Source organism: Meles meles, chromosome 2 (assembly GCF_922984935.1).
Source record: "Meles meles chromosome 2, mMelMel3.1 paternal haplotype, whole genome shotgun sequence".
Classification (NCBI taxonomy): domain Eukaryota; kingdom Metazoa; phylum Chordata; class Mammalia; order Carnivora; family Mustelidae; genus Meles; species Meles meles.
Genome location: NC_060067.1, coordinates 99,004,351 through 99,009,933, shown reverse-complemented (window position 1 = coordinate 99,009,933; position 5,583 = coordinate 99,004,351). Strand labels below are relative to the sequence as shown.

Here is a 5,583-nt window from a genome sequence, read left to right as displayed (position 1 = left end):
TATTACTCTTTTAATCTTCCCAGCTCGTGGGATATAGGATAGCTGGGTGGCCCTGCTACCACCAACCTGTACTTCTTCATTCAGCATTATAGTAAATATATGTACTACATTGAGACAAAAATCTCCATTGTTAACATCTTAACACCTTACGCATTCAGTTGTGTTGGTGTATCAGATATACTCAGCCATTTCCCTGTTGGCATTCAGGCTTCTTTGAAGTCTTCACTGTAGTTCTACCGTAAACATCTTTATACAAACAGGCTTTTCCCCTTTTGAATTATTTCCTACATCTGGGGTTACTAGGCCAAAGGGTATGGATATTTTTATGGTTCTGAATATGCACTACCAAAAGAATGTTAGCACTTTGCAGTGCTACTGGCAATAACTGAGTTTAACATTTCCTCAAGGCACTGTTCATACTAGATCCAATTCAACATTTTATAAAAATTGGTAACATATTAAGTGGTACTTTATAATTACCTTTTTTTCCCTCTACTAATGAATTGGAATAGCAATCTCAACATTTTTTTTTAAGCTAAACACAATTCTTACTTTGCATTCCTACTGTAGGGAAAGAACTCAGTAGCACATGTAGATATAAAGTCACACCAAAGAAGAGAATGAACAGTGTTAAAGTAACCAAATTAGGCCTTAGTTGGAGTCCACTCATGTTAAGCCCCACATTAGCAAACCAAAACTTAATTTTCTCTATTAGGTTCCCCCAGGAAATGAAGGCCTAGCTCAATCAGTCAGCACTTGCCTGCACAAGACAAGTTACCTAACCCAGCTCCAAACTTCCCTTTGCTCCAGTCAGCAAATGCCCAGTATAACTTCCCTGCTCCTCCTCACTTTGGTCTTGAGTTGAACAATCCTTTGGAGCGCCTTTCTGTCTGCTATACTGGATATTGCTCAATCCATGAATCACTGAATAAGCCAATACGATCCTTAAAATCTCCTCAGTTGAATTTTGTTCTTTAGCAACAGCAAGTCTAAAAATTAATTCCAAGAAGGGCAAATGTCTCCTCCTCTGAATCAGAGTGGTCTCTCTGGGAAGGTTAGAGAACATTGAGCAAGCATTGGTTCAACATCTCTCTGATATAGCTTCCTGAAACTAAACAAAGGCTAAAGAAAGTGCATGGTCTCCATAAGTTACTTTTCCTTTAAATTCACATATATCAATCTATAAACCATACCTTTTCCTGGGATTTTTGGTTCAGATTCCAAACATCTTGAAAATAATTCCTCATACCGAAGGATCTGCTAAACAGATTAAAAAATCATATAGGAAGCAAAAATTAAAACACAGGAAACATCATAAATTAACATCATAGTAATATGAAAAAAATCAAATTGAAAATGAAGTTTCCACAAATAACTGCACTTGTTATTTCTAAAATTATAGTACTAAATGAGGACAGATCACTGTGATTTGTTCATTTTCCTCTGGCAAAATGTCTAAGAGTGAAGAACATTCCCCTTTCTCTGCAGAATCACCATGGTGGCTGGGACCCTGTACACATATCCTGAAAACTGGAGGGCCTTCAGGGCTCTCACTGCTGCTCAGTACAGCGGGGCTCAGGTCCGCGTGCTCTCCGCACCACCCCACTTCCACTTTGGCCAAACCAACCGCACCCCTGAATTTCTCCGGAAATTTCCTACAGGCAAGGTTCCAGCATTTGAGGGTGACGATGGATTTTGTGTGTTCGAGAGCAATGCCATTGCCTACTATGTGAGCCATGAGGAGCTGCGGGGAAGTACTCCCGAGGCAGCAGCCCAGGTGGTGCAGTGGGTGAGCTTTGCTGATAGCGACATAGTGCCCCCAGCCAGTACCTGGGTCTTCCCCACCTTGGACATCATGCACCACAACAAGCAGGCCACAGAGAATGCAAAGGAGGAAGTGAGGCGAATTCTGGGCCTACTGGATGCTCACTTGAAGACGCGGACTTTCCTGGTGGGCGAACGTGTGACACTGGCTGACATCACAGTTGTGTGTACCCTGTTGTGGCTCTATAAACAGGTCCTGGAGCCTTCCTTTCGCCAGGCCTTCCCCAATACCAACCGCTGGTTCCTCACCTGCATTAACCAGCCCCAGTTCCGGGCTGTCTTGGGGGAGGTGAAATTCTGTGAGAAGATGGCCCAGTTTGATGCTAAAAAGTTTGCAGGGAGCCAGCCTAAAAAGGACACCCCACGGAAAGAGAAAGGTTCTCGGGAAGAGAAGCAGAAGCCCCAGGCTGAGCGGAAAGAGGAGGAAAAGGCTGCTGCCCCTGCTCCCGAGGAGGAGATGGATGAATGTGAACGAACAGGCATTGGCTGATGAGCCGAAAGCCAAGGACCCCTTCGCTCACTTGCCCAAGAGTACCTTTGTGTTGGACGAATTTAAGCGCAAGTACTCCAATGAGGACACACTCTCTGTGGCGCTGCCGTATTTTTGGGAGCACTTTGGTAAGGATGGCTGGTCTCTGTGATACGCTGAATACCGCTTCCCTGAAGAGCTCACCCAGACCTTCATGAGTTGCAACCTCATCACTGGAATGTTCCAGCGGTTGGACAAACTGCGGAAGAATGCCTTTGCCAGTGTCATCCTCTTTGGAACCAACAACAGCAGCTCCATTTCTGGAGTCTGGGTCTTCCGAGGCCAGGGGCTTGCCTTTCCACTGAGTCCAGATTGGCAGGTGGACTAGGAGTCATATACCTGGCGGAGACTGGATCCTGGCAGCGAGGAGACCCAGACGCTGGTACTTTTCCTGGGAGGGGGCCTTCCAGCATGTGGGCAAAATCTTCAATCAGGGCAAGATCTTCAAGTGAACATCTCTTGCTGTCGCCTAGTTGTCTGTACCTGCCCTTCAGGGAGATGGGGGTCATTAAAGGAAACTGAACATTGAAAAAAAAAAAAAAAAGAGTGAAGAACATTAAAAATAAGTTATTAAAGGTATGAAAGTGAGAGATTAAAAGTTCTTATTCCCACAGCAACTGCACAAGACACATTAGCACTACATAGGCCACTCCTTAAACAGGCATCTGTTTCTTGCCACTTACTAATTCCTGTGAAAACTCAAGGTAAATACACTAATAAAATCACAACTAAACTACACACAATTTGAGACTAACAGGTCATATTTGCCTAGGTAATAGCAAATATATTTGCCACAGATAACTGCAATAATAGCTTTTTATATATAATATCCATATTGTGCAGTCCAGTGAAAACAGCCTTCCCCTCCCATAAGATGTGGTTGAAGGTGTGCTGTCTGGGATGTAACCTGAATAATGTTTTTTGTTTTTGTTTTTGTTTTTTTCACAAAATGCTACCATTAGAATTTTTTTAAAGAAGTGATTCCCTAAATCTCCAGGAAAGACCAAAGTCTTTATGAACAAAAGAATCACAGTTCAAAGAGAAAACTCATTCACTAAATGAAAGGTAGACAACACTAAGACAAAAGAAGAAGTTGTGACATCAGTCCTGGACGAGGATCAGAAGATTTTGGCCACTCTTTTGTGGAAGTTCTTGGATTTTGCCAGATAAACAGACCAGAATTTGAAAGAGAATAAAATGGAACCTTCTTACGAGTAGGGACCTAAACCTGGGCCTAATGCCTAGTGGTGTTCAATAAATACATGTTAAATGACTGAATACAATTCTTGAAGAAAAAGCCTGAATCTCTGAAAGTCCAGAGAGTATATTCTAGAACCAAAGGACTTCTGTAAGACTTGACCCCCAAGATGAACAAAACTAAGCTCTATATTACTCTTTTTACCTGCCCTACTATATCTATTCTACGACTTCTGAATCCTCATATATAAAAGGAATTTCTGTTCACTCTGTAACCTGACTAAAGAGTGCATAGCTGCTTGACTTATCAAGTTGTCAGACACAGGCCAAAAGAGGGGGAACTTTAAAATGTGTGTTAAGCTCCACAGAGTTGGCAGTAAAAGGCTGATGTTCTCTGTGCCACAATATATAATCATAAAGCTTTTTGTAAAATATTTATAGGCCATTATTTATAAGAAATACTACTAAGAGCCAAAGCAAAATTTTAAGAATGAAAATGTTGTTCATTAGAGCAAAGCAAAGAGGCCCATCAGGTATAATTTTTGGCTTCCCATGGTGACATATGTTTCTCATTATATATATAATACTAATTACTTTCCTCCAGGTCTTAAAAGGTTTTTAAGAAAGGAAATAAACCAGATTAATTTTCTTTCTAATTTGTGATATCCAAAGGCATATTTTCTAGTTTCTATAGTCCTAATTACCAAAAACAGGAAACAGGTTTTAAAATAAGTCTTTAAAGGATGTCTGGGTGGCTCAGTCAGTTAAGTCTCTGCCTTCGGCTCAGATCATGATCCCAGGGTCCTGGGATGGAGCCCAGAGCAGGGAGCCTGCTTCTCCCTCTCCCTCTATCTGCCACTCCCCTGCTTGAGTGCTCCCTTTCTTTGTCAATTAAAAAAAAAAATCTCTTTAAAAAAATAAATAAATAGAATAATTCTCTAAGTTTCTATTTTACTTCTCTGGGCCTGAAGACATTTTTATAGGAGATCCCAAATAATTCATTCTTCTCCATACATAGACATATTAATTTTCCTTTGACAAATAGCCTGATATTTTATCTATACAATAGTCTATAATTTTCTCAAAGAACAAGTAAAAGATATACAAAGTTTTTTGGTTTGTTTTTTTTTTTAAATACCCTCCAACTTCCCTTCAACAAAATGGGTAGGGTGGTTTAATGTGTGTTTTCTAACACCATCAAGCAGTTAACTCAGTTCTGACGCTATCTATCCGGAGCTAAGATCACAGATCTCACACCTTGAGAGCTCAGTACCACAGACTAACCTCCTTTTGATGCCAATTGCAGGTCCAGGTTGTTACCTGTGCTTCTGACCAACTGGCTCTAAACTGGAGGTTTCCATGACCGCATCCTAGGTTCAGTGAACTTGCTGGAACAGCTCACAGAAACTTTTACTAGTTTATATATTATGAAGGATAATATAAAGGACACAGATGAACAGCCAGATGTAGAAGTACATAGGACAAGATGTGTTGGAAGGGGCACTGAGTTTCCATGTTCTGTGCAAATCACGTGGCTTACATGTTCATGTGTTCACTAACCCAGAAGTTCTAGGAACCTCTGTCATTTTGGGCTTCCAGTGGGGCTTCATTACATAGACATGATTGATTAAATCATTGACCATCCTTGATTGATTCAACTTCCAAAACCTCTCTACCCTCCTGGAGTTCAGGGGATGGGACTCAAAATTCTAACCCACTAGTCACCAGGATTATTCTCCTGGCAGTTAGCCCCCATCCTTAGTTAACTAGAGGCTTTCCAAACGTTTCCTCGTTAGCGTCAGAAAACACGTTTATCATTCTCCTCCAGTAGGAAATTCCAAGGTTTTAGGAGCTCTGTTCCAACAAGGATGAAGACCAAATATATGGTTGACCCTTGAACAACACAGGTTTGAACTGTGCATGTCCACTAATACTTGGATTTTTCATAGAACAATTAAGTATTTTCTCTTTCCTATGATTTCTTTTTTAGTAGCATATTCTTTTCTCTAGTGTAGTTTATTGTAAGAATACAG

General features: G+C 41.0%; 1 pseudogene; it reads left to right on the top strand.

Annotated features, from left to right (window-relative positions):
• The first annotated feature begins 1,495 nt into the window (after positions 1-1,495).
• Positions 1,496-2,820, top strand: LOC123936752 (annotated as a pseudogene).
• The last annotated feature ends 2,763 nt before the right edge of the window (positions 2,821-5,583 follow it).